We start from the raw sequence: 12,369 nt of genomic DNA on the forward strand, positions 1-12,369 counted from the left end.
TACGAAGAACGAAAATTCGGAAATATATCACACACACAACGACAACAATTTTTAATCAGAACACAAAACAAAGCGAAGGGTACATTAAAAGGTACATTAAAAAAGGAAGGGGACATTAAGATTTTGAAATATTTATATGGCTTTATTCTGCGCGCTTTCTTAGAACGTAAGTTACGTTACACATACATTTTTTCTTCGTGTGTACCAATCTACCCTATATTATATCGATGTAAGAAACATATAAATTAAATGTTTGACGAACAATTTATTGCAGACTGCTAAAACCTGTAACAGTTCAACGTAACGTTCTAATATGACAGGCATGATTTCTCATTCTATTTTCATTGCATATCAGCATAGAACACGTGGATAAGACATCAGATGCAACTGAAACTGTTAAATAAAACGATCTGAATGTCAAAATATTTCGAGACAAGCAAAAACACATGGCTGAGCAGTGAGCATGTATGACGTGCTAAGTGCAAATAACAAAATAAAAACGTGTGTCTATCAGAGACGACCAAGTATTCAATGTGACACTTAATGCGTCGTTTAAGGGACCAAGCCACTCCAATTTGTAATCGGTTTAAAAACTGTTACATTTTCTATTATTTAAAAAATACGACGACAATGGCGTTTTAATAACAGTAAGTGGTATAATGCTACCTTACCTCAGAGCAGTATTGGCCATATGGGCTAGTCGGGCAATTTCCGATGTGCCATTGAGTTTTTTTTTATTTGTAATTCTTATTTTACCAGGCAGATTTTCCGTCACTTATGTACCCGACGTGCCTTTGAGTAGCTAGTCTGACCATACATTGCAATGAACGTTTTTCAATAGCAAGCGATTTCTGACGCTTTTTCGATCTGTGAGGTGATTATAACAGCATCTTACGATGCTTTCCAAAGAATTGACAATATTCTAGAAAGAAGGTCATTTCTTTGTACAGTGCATGCACATTTCTAGTGAATCATAGTGAAAAAGTCGATCTACTTTCATTTCGACTCTTCACCAAACATACGGGACTGTGGTAAACTTCGTTCAATCATTTATTTAGGTGCAAACATACTTTGAAGGCATAGTACATAACTCATTATGATGTTTTACTTTACAAGCGAGGGAAAGACATTTTTCTTGTGAGGTAGAGGAAACTTCCCCTCTCTAGTAAAGGAATAGTATTTTACATAGCTAGGGATAAAAATGTGAAAAGTAGAGTTTTCGTGTGGTTTTTTATTGATCCGAGGCCGAGGTCAATAAACACGAAAACGAGGGCACGGCTGCTAGAAATGTCACGCCACGTCATTCACAATAATTGACAAAATGACACATTTAGTATAAACAAAATGTCACTTATGGGTTAATGTGAATGACGTTTACACACACCGTTTACATTTGAGATAATTTTCATTTTCGCAGGTTGCAGGTTGCAAGTAAAATACTTACGCAATTGTTTGAAGATTGATATTTTGCCACGAAGGATTTTAACCTTGGCCCTCGGTTCTGTCTACAAACCTCCCTATCGGCAAAATAAAAATCTCCAAACAATGACGTATGACATGCTGTTGGCGTGAAAAGTACGGTTTTTGACGCATTTAAAATTATTTTCTGGTAAGCTTATCTACTCTGAAAACGCAAGTTGAACAAAGCTTAAGCGAATCGAACACAAACATCGGATGCTATAACATGTTTCGTATTATTAACCAGTCATTACTGTCGAGGATTACACGAAAATCTGACACTGGAATGCATACCGAGAAATTCTAATGATTCCTCTTAACTGACAAGTGCCATTTGCCCGACGTCAACCGAATTTCAAAAGCAAAACTTCAAAGCCACTCATTAAATTCTACAATTCCAAATCCATCCAGTCACTTAACAGGTATTAAGCTGCAGAGCATCACATTGATCAGAGGACAATTTATGGGAGACTTGTAAGGGATTAATGACTAATGTCATGTTTGATACAGATGAAAAATAAAAAATAAAAATGAAATCGGAAATGAAACAGAGAAGTATGACGGCAAACAACTTGATGAATCCCGAACAGCTAGTATCGATATGAAAATGTGTTTGCTGGCATAAATAATAAAATCGAACGATGAAGCTTATTGTTGAATGTTTCATTATACAACGGAGGAATCATAAAAAAAACCCCGTAGTGCATTAAAATCTAACATGTTTATCAGTACAATTTCAATTGAAGAGGTAGGTACCTACTCATAATATTGAAACATCAAACTTTATCATATTTTCCATAACGTTGGAATATGGGATTGGGATATATTGCTACAATGTTTGGGAGGAGGATAAAAAAAAGAGGTATACTATGTACCACCATGCATAATAGATACGTATTAGTTTGTGTACACACAATAATAATCTGGAAGTGATTGCACATTTTGCCAATGTAAAAAGTATAAAAATAAAAAATTTAAAAAAAACGAAAATTGTTATTCAACTAGTATATAAAATATGTGTGTACGGTTCTGCACATAATGTAGTCCATACCAGCGCTACCTTGACTGGAAAATAACTCTTTAAAATTATGTTATTTTCGATTTATTTGCTAGGCTGTGTGTATAAATACCATATGCATTATAATTGCAATCGTTTCGTTTACCTTCTACCATGACGATATTATGTGCAATAAAAATGAACAGCGGGGGATTGCACTGAAATCGAAAACAAAACTAATTTTTTAAACTAAAATTCATTAAGCAATTCTGCTTACAATTCTCTAATAAAATATTACTTTTCAAAGAGAGAGAATTTCAGTTTCAACCTGAAAAAATCGTTTCTCCGAATCAGTTCAATTTGATGCTAACCAACACACATGCCCGAATAAAAGCTCTCTGCGTAATCATCCTAAACTTTTAATACAAAAAAAAAAATCAAAAATTTATATATTGAAACATTGAAAGATTTACTTGAAGCGGCGCGGCAACGGCGACGACGGGTCTTTTTTGGGAGGGGAAAATCAAGAAATAAAAAATTTTTCTTTGCCATTTCGTTTTGAATGTTTTAACTCTTGTATCAGAACCTAATGTTTTGGTAACGTGTGTATAATCATATTTTTCACAGTTAGTGTATAGTGTCCGATTTAAAATAATTTTTTTTTGTTTATTATTTTTCAAACCGATCATTTACTTGTAAATTACCTATACGACAGTTCAGTGGAACGTATCAATTGCACTGTTTCGTACTGATATTGTGATTGGTAAAGTGCAGTTTGTTTTATATTGGGTGCATATTGTGCAAAAAAAAACTAAAATAAAAATTTAGTGAATAATAATGGTACCGCAAAGCTGAATGTTTACCGATCGTATGCATAAATGGTGGATTTAAAAGGATTACAACACGGATAACATTTACAACTGACGGTGAGTTAATCATCGAAATTATTCAAAGGTTTTACCGGATTTTTTTTTGCTTTGTTTTGTAGTGAGTGAACAAATAACATCGAGTCATAAGTTCGTAATTTTTGCAATTTAACATTTTAAGTCTCGTACGAAGTACGAAGGACTTTTAGGCTTTTTGTGCCGTTTGTAAATAGGAATTCGGAGTGATTATCTAACTGAATAAAAAAAATTATGGATCGACGATGACTTCGATCAGTGAGAATGTTTTACTTCGGACATTTGGCTCAGTTTTAGTTATGGTTCATTGTTTCAGTGTCAAGTTAGGACAGATGATCTGTGGGACAATAATAGATTACCAACACACTTGCGTTACTGTTATAAACGAAGCAAAACATCCTATTTAGGTTTGTTGTGTGTTGTTGACCCTGATCGTACTACTGTAATATACTCTCTAAAGAACAATAGTCCGCGCGGCTTTATCTGTGATTTTGAGCCGTCTCTTCCTATGAATTAGATTTCTTTGTAATTTTGGTCTTCCATTATTTCATCTGCGTTGCATGTTCTTTCTACAAACAATTGTTAAACGTGGAATCGCATTCTGTTATTTAAATGATCACCTGACGTTTGATTGATCTTTTACTTCATTAGTTTGACAGCTCTCATTGTTACTGAAAGTCAACACTTTTTTTTAGAAAGGACGTGGACGCGGATCATTGAAAATGTATCATTTTTTCACACAAATTTAGGCTACAATTTACCGTTCTGTCGATTTGTCAACGAAACAACTAATTTCTGGAAACTATTTTCCAGAATTTTCCCAAATTTTCCAAAAATATGTTTTGGGAAAATTAAGGAAAATTTGGAAAAAGTTTTAAAAAAATCAAGAAAATACATTTTGAAATCACTTCTCATTGAATCCTGGCCGATCTTATCCCAAAATAGTCCTTATTTCATTGAATTACAACTTTGTGCAATTACCTCGGCAATTGTGAAATTGTGAAAATGTGTTAGGCCCTTCAAACACAAATTTCATTTTGTAGATTTTGTAATTATTTTTTATTCTTCATGCAAACGGTGTTATCTATGCGCTATCACAATGGCATTGCTTTCTAAACAATAGATATAATTTCACAAATTGGTATGACCACAGACAGCTGTAATATATGATAGGTGAAATCGGAAAATATTTTTTATAAAAATTATAAAGCGAAGCAAATGAGTTTAAAAATCGCACATTTTCTAACTTCGGTTACACGTAACGGTTTTAAATTTATCAATCCGTTGCTTAACTTATCCAAATCGTCGGTGAAATCAATGCTAAACTAAATGTCACCGCTTTGTACAGAAGATTTTGAATAACTTAGCGGTTTATGATAGCACCCCTTTTCAACTGCATATTTAAATACACTTTAATCGACTTGATGAAGTGTTTTCCAATAAAAACGAAGCTCAAACGAACATCATAAAGTTCAAAGGTTTTGTGTTATGAAAGAAAATATAATTTGCAAGCTCTCACTCCATACGTTTGAGCAAATGTTTTGCGTAGAAAACAATCGACCTTAAATGCAAATGTTGCAAGATGTCGATTAGTATTTAGCTTTGTTGCGGTTAACCCTGGTCATACTAATCTATAGATGCGATTTGTGATAATTGAGTTGCACAACTGAAAAATGCTTAGTGTAAATGAACGTTAATCGACGTTGGCTTGGCTTGTTATAATTGAAATAAAAACATAAAGATGAAGCTGTAGGAAGAGTTAACCTTTTCAGACGGCTATGTCATCTGTTACCGGTAGCTATGGCAAAAATAATAGATAATTTCTGGACCGTTGTGTTCATATACATCAAAATTTATGGTGAAACAAATGAAGTAAAATATTTTCTCTAAAGCGGTTGAAAGTAGTTAGATCAAAAGAAGTAACAGATTTGATAATTTTGTTAGTATGCTTACCTTCTGCGAGATTTAAAAAGAAAAAACAGAATTTGTTAAATGGCTTTGATCAAAAACTATTTTCGGTAAAAAAATTTTGTGAAAAATTTTGATGATATGCGGGAAAACGTGATAAAAATTGGGAAAATTTGGGAAAACGATCTACCAAAAATAGTCCATGTATTAGGTACATTTGCCTGTACCGAACATCTATATCACCAAAAAATTCATTAAATTTGGTGAATCTTTTAATGAAATTCTTTGAAACAAAAAAATTATAATTACCGAGCAGAAGCACATATAGGACGGAGGAACTATTCTTTGGAAAACATTTTCCAGAATTTTACCAAGTTTTTCCGAAAATGTATTTTGGGGTAATTATGGAAAATCCGAGAAAATTCTGGAAAATATTAACTTGAGACCAACATATGAAACTATCAAAAGTCTGTTTATTGCATCTGTCAAAGTGACGTTTTAAACGTCAAATAAGTAATATGCAAAGTGGTAGCAAAATCGTTGATTTTTCTTTAATTTTGTTGATCAGTAATTAGATTGAGCGCGATGCGAATAGCATCGAGTGCAGTTAAATAAAATTTTGTGTCAAGTTAAGCATCGCACTTAACATGATTACTGCTTTAGTGAAAAAGAATAAAAGAAACTTCGATGAATGCCGACCACTTTGTATATTATTTTATGTTTGACGTTTAAAACGTCACTTTGACAGATTTTATATAACAAATTTTGATGCAAATAGACTCAATATATTGAGTACTTTTTGTACTTTTCTCACTTCGTTTCGTTGTAGAAAATATTCAAGGACACATTTACCCTAGAAATAAACTCTAGGTTTAAATGGTAACATTTATCTAGCTACATTAGCTGCTGAACGAAATATATTTCTCTGAATTAAATCTTAGTTTAACTAAAGCTTCAAAAATAATTTTCCCGTAGTCAAAGCTCATCTCTTACATGTCCGTCCTTTTTTGTTTGTTCATCTTTCTGATTGTTAATTTATTGTAGAGCCATTCGGATATTTGGTCAGTATAGCACGTACGGTGTTAAAACAATTTTTTTTTTCTCATGCCAAGTCCACTCGAGAACTATACACAAGAGTACACATTTTTCATCCAGAAATCGTATGCAATCAAACGAAAATGTTTTCGATTCTATGCAAACATGTTTTTGCGCTTCACCCGGAAGATAACAATAACAACCACGAACATATATAGAAGGGGAAATGGTGGGGGAGGGAAGGAGATACGTGTTTGTCCAATATTATACTCACACACCCCGAGCATCACTAGTTGCATCTGTTTTAATTGTGCTGCTAGTATGGGATCAGATTGAGGTTCTAATAATGAAGACCAGTAATGGACCAGAGCGCCATTGTTACATTGTTTCATACTATGCCATGAATAGGTTCTTAGAATCATTACAATTAATTAGAATGGTGTGATCATTACACATTGGTTGATGGCTTTTTTGTGTTCGTACATTTTGGACTACGTTTCCTGGTTCGAGTGCCCGTTTTTTGTCCGGATTATTTTATTTGTAATGCAAATTTCATGCCAAAATTTGAAAGAAAAAAAATCTTTCGTTCTTAGAAGACGCAAAAACTCCTTCGAGAAATGTAGTTAATTAATTAAAATCGACATCAGTTAATGGATTTATAATGAGTGAGCACAGGCGGCAAAATATATCATAAATAATCTGTACATTTTACGCGCCTAGGCCGAAACATCTATAGTCAAATTGAATAAATGTTTGTTTTTATAACACAGCTGATGTGTATGTATATATACAATCATATGTGTACCCAAGTTTATTAAAATAGTTTAAGAACGAAAAACGACTGGCATATGAAAATGGTACACCTGTTGAACAATTTTTAATGGATGGAAATATTATCAACAAACATTACTCAGCTTCTATTTACTGGTATGGATGGCGGTGACGGCCATTCAGAATATTTATATGGAATCTTGTAGACAGATTAAAAATCAAATCAGCAAAACATTACAATTCGACTCGCTGTTCTATGAATACTTAATTAGATGATTATGAGTAATGGTATGGCTGTGTGTGTGTATATGTGTACTGTACATAAATACTGATCCAATGTGAAAATTTATAAATTCGTTTCTTGAACCATAAATTCGTCCTTCACATTTTTGTTTATTTTTCGATTCTGATTGATTAATCGGATTTCGTATACGAAACACACACACGGTTTTAATAAGTGTCTTCCGATGTTAAATTTTGTAACTTTGTGAAAATTTTTACTGATGTCCTTGGATTCGAACAACGTAAATTTGCATTATTTTTGGTGTGTATTCTTATAATACAATGTATAATATACACCGCATGAACCGAGGAGCACTCACTCATTACGAATTCATTCGAATAATCTTTGTTTGGTTCGTCGTTGATGAATGGTAGTGTGCTGCTACCGCTGCTACACTCTAACGATAGATTTTTGCCGGTGAAATCGTTAAACATTTATCAAGGCAATTCGAACCTTCGTTTCTCCAAGACCGAAAAAAAAAGAAACGAAAGAAAAAGTGAGAAATTGAATGCAATTACTACGAATCGAACATTCTTCTGGCCTTATTGTCATTGCAACATTGATTGAATCATGTGTATCAAATCATGTTACTTCGCTTGCAAAGCTCACAATTAACATGTTTTATAATAAGGCTAGAGCTCGTTCAGGAACGATTTTTTCTTCACTCAGTGAAGATTTGACGATTCGTTTAATGTTACACTAACAGTTGTCTGACGTTTGCCGTTCAGATACGTTAGTGAAAGTTACGAGTTAATTTTCTGTTTATGTTTACATTCCCACAGAGGGATTCTTTTGAATTTCGACTGACCGAAATCGGCGCTATTTTTTCCGGGACTTCTTTATATATGCCTAGTTAGGCCTTGGTGCCTAGGCCCCAAAACAAGTCTAAGATTTTTTTGATCTTCCATACCTGGCTGGTGGTAATCGGCAAAAAGTCGAAAATGGGGTTTCGTAGTCCGGATTTCATTTCCGTAAGGGGGCGAGGACACGAGCGTGTATGGGTTCGTTGGAAAGCTGAGGTCGAGTACTCTTGGGGCAAATATTAATTTCAAAAAATTGTATGTATGAATCGATGGAACGTAGGTGAACTTTGACGAGGGGTGTGACCTCCACCTCACTAATGCAATTATTTGATTAAATTATTATTTATTATGAATGTGGAGGACCTCAACTTTACAGTGATACTCACTTGCGTCCTTAACTTACCTTAACAGACAAACTTACTAGACTGAAAGAAGTGCCACAAACAACTGACAACAGAAATATTTTGTTTCTTAGAAATTTATTTGACCATGACGAACATCACTCATCCATTATTCAGAATTCATTCGACGCAATGAAAAGTCAGAAAAAAATATTTTCGCACAGTCTACAGTGCGCTTTTCTAAGATCGACCATCCAGTTCGACCATTTCTTTGATCATCTGAATTGCATCAGGCGTCTCCTCATATGCCTCGTAATAGTATTGAATGATTTCCTGGGCATGATCTTCACTTCCCTCACTGTACCGACACGCTGTCATTGCGTCCTAATAATCTTTCGGATCGATGAGACCGGGCCAAACGTACTTATTCCCCGTCTGAACAAAGCCAAGCAACATTTCCAGTGCATGATCCAAATAGTCGACGAGAAGATATCTTGTTCGTATATAATTGCACGTATCCAAGATTTCCCAAATACGCTCCCCTTCCGCTTCGAACACATTCGCCGGCAACATGAAACTTGGTGGTTCTGTACGCAAAAACCTCGCTGCCATTTGATGGAAGTTTTTGGCATTTTGCACTTGGATGCATGCCACTTCGTGATTAATATCAGCGCTCTGATGTACACACTCGACAACAATATAGCAAATACTGTCTGTACTGTGGTTACTTGCAGCCCCCAACTCGTACAGGATTACTTTTAGCACATCCGTTTATATGCAAATCCATTCTATGAAAATGTTCTGTTAGGTCGGTGTCAGATCGATTTGACATCGGAAAATCTCTGTTCTTGAACTGTCGACGCTGGCATATCGATTCATCAAATGGTCCACAGAAATCGAAATGATTTATATCCGCAGACCACAACACATCCATTGTCACCGAAGTTTCATGACATTTGGGTAACATTTCACGACCAAAATACATCGTGAGAAATCTAACCTCACAGTTACACCTGTCATCGTTAACTGAACGAAATTCAGTGAAGAAAAAATCGTTCCTGAACGAGCTCCTAGTGTAGACAGAGAGATGCTAATATGACGGCTGGGACGCCGTTTCGACGGATAGAGGGAATTTGTCCATCATTTCTGAAAAAAATTGAACCGTATGCGACCAGCTGTCAAATTGAAAAAGACATAACCACAGATTTTTTTAATACTTCCAGCATCACCAATTTTAATGAAATAAATTGCTAACATGATCCTTGTGGGATCAGAATGAACGTAAGTCCATTTATTTATAAATCAGATTCAGTATTCGTACACAATTTCCGAATTGAAAAAAAACGCGTATATCTCAGATAATACGAAAGTACCTTGCAAATAAAACCCTTTACGTTAATTTTGACACCGATGCAAACGTATTTCCATATTCTGCTTCTCGAATCATTGTAGTCAAAAATTAATTATTTTGTAAACAACCGACCAATTTTGGAAAAAGTCAGCCATTTTTGACATTTCATTCGTTATATGAAAAAGGCTGACAAATTCCCTCTATCCGTCGAAACGGCGTCCCAGCCGTTATCTTAGCATCTCTCTGAGTGTAGAGAGAGCAAGAGAGAATAAGCAATCCAATCAAACCAATCAGATGATTGCACTTGCCTTACGGGAGAGAAATTGTAAGATTTACTAGATCAAATTTTAATCAGAATTTTTTGATTGATTGTACATAGGTCGCTACACTGTGCTACACTGTGCGGAATGAGCCTCTATTTTAATTTTTCGCTTACTTATTAAGTTCGTTCTTAGTCTGAAAAATAATGTTTGTGCAAATGGCTTTCGACAGGCTTCGCTACGTGAAAGGGAAGCGCAGAAAATGTGAAACTTTTCATACCAAAGATGATTGTTTGGCAGGGACTTTTTTTGGAAAAAGTTGGAAAATTTAGGAAAACTTGGAAAAATATAAGAAAAATTCAGAAAAAATTCTCCAAAAAAAATCTGAATTTTTTTATTGAAAAATTTCTTAGTTTTCCGAATTTTTAGAATAAAAATCCAACAAATAAGCACTGTGGCTGCTCCTTCACAGGATGTATAAACTTCAAACTAACCTAATTTTTCCTAAAGTTCTAGAATACCGGCATTCCATAATCTCATCAGAAATAAGGCTCGGAACGGGTCGGGTTCGGTCAGACCGGAACCCGAACCTGATCTTGACCCGAACCGGAACTAAGACTTCGGGTTCAACCCGAACTTGACCCGAACCTAAATTTTCGATTTCGGGTTCCAACCGAACCCGAAGTTATTCAACCCGTACTTGACCCGAACCCGAATTTCCATTTCGGGTTTGACCCGAACCTGACCTGAACCCGAGATCTTCAAATAAATCAGGTTCGGTTCGGGTTAACCCGAAATTTTTGGCATTTTTTAGTGTAAAATTTTCGGGTCACCCGAACCGGACCTGATCTATTTGAAAATTTCGGGTTCAGATCAGGTTCGGGTCAAACCCGAAATGGAAATTCGGGTTCGGGTCAAGTACGGGTTGAATAACTTCGGGTTCGGGTCGGGTTCGGTTGGAACCCGAAATCGAAAATTTAGGTTCGGGTCAAGTTCGGGTTGAACCCGAAGTCTTAGTTCCGGTTCGGGTCTAAGACCGGTTCGGGTCATAATCTGAACTGATCAGGTCAACCCGAACCCGTTCCGAGCCTTAATCAGAAAACCATCGAGCACTGTGTCCCATACAAAAATACTGCCAGTAGCATTGCTAACCGATTCATTTCCTCTTTCTTTCAATCAAACGACAAAGTCTGTTAAACGTTACAACCAATGCACAAAACGAATTCGTTTTCTAAAAGAAAATGGTACCGCAGCCTTGAAAGTTATTTGACGAGATTTCATTTGAATTGAGAGGCTAACAAACTTTAGTGAAAAGAATATTTTTACAAAATGGACATTTCCTGCTAGAAAAAATTAATAAATAAACGATCGAGTCGTCAGTCTAGGTCAATTGATTCTATTGTTTTGTTCAACGAAAATGGTATGGTGGATCGTTAGAAATCGTACAGTGCGTGTGCAACATTTTCTTAAGAATGAAAAATCAAAATCATCCAATTATGATCATCATTATCGTTGCATCAAAAACGCCATGCATTACCGAAACTTTATACAGAATAGGTACATCAGCTACATAATGCAACGCCCATAGTAATATTTCAGTTAAAAAATCCATAAAACACTGACTCAATTACATGTAATGACATAACAACATTACATTATGTGAAACAACATTTTAAAAACAGAAGAAGCGAGTACCTGCATTACATGTACGTAAATAACTTTAACCCGTTTTTTTTTCATCTACAAAATCTGTACACAGTGTATGTACTACACCGAGCCCATTATGAATTGTTATACATATGTTCAACATGGTCAATCAAAAATCATCGTATGAACATGCTTTTCGATTGTCCCATTCATTCGGGCACACTTCTTCTAAAAGCATAATCGCTAAACAATCGTTTAGTGTTTTTCGCTTGTTTACACATTTTGTTTTCGGTGTGCGACTTACATAAGAACAATCGTAACATAACTTTTCTTTGGTGCTGAAAGTGAAAGCTTACCTTACAACACTTAGCTTTTTTTGTGGTTTGCTTTTTTAAAATTGACTTAGAATGCCCTACAATAATATAACCATTATACGGCTTCGAACCGAATGAATTGGATTCAATGGAGAGAAAAAAAAAACAACATTTTACTATTCTCTATAACAACAGGTAGGTAGCTTGGCTTTTAGATCCGTACGAAGTACAATGGGCTATTAGATTCATTAGGTCGATTGGAACCTTCTCAGACTAATTTTTTTCCCGTCAATCTAAAC

At 35.1% G+C, this 12,369-nt stretch overlaps 1 protein-coding gene across 1 annotated transcript in view; it reads left to right on the forward strand.

Annotated features, from left to right (window-relative positions):
- Nucleotides 1-2,667: 2,667 nt before the first annotated feature.
- LOC119069572 overlaps nt 2,668-12,369 on the forward strand; it is a 38,909-nt gene continuing 29,207 nt past the window's right edge. The window contains exon 1 of the mRNA XM_037173655.1: nt 2,668-3,381. The gene's annotated coding sequence lies outside the window, so the exon portion shown is untranslated. The remainder of the gene's footprint in view (nt 3,382-12,369) is intronic.

The sequence above is a fragment of the Bradysia coprophila genome (assembly GCF_014529535.1).
Source record: "Bradysia coprophila strain Holo2 chromosome X unlocalized genomic scaffold, BU_Bcop_v1 contig_38, whole genome shotgun sequence".
NCBI classification, from domain to species: domain Eukaryota; kingdom Metazoa; phylum Arthropoda; class Insecta; order Diptera; family Sciaridae; genus Bradysia; species Bradysia coprophila.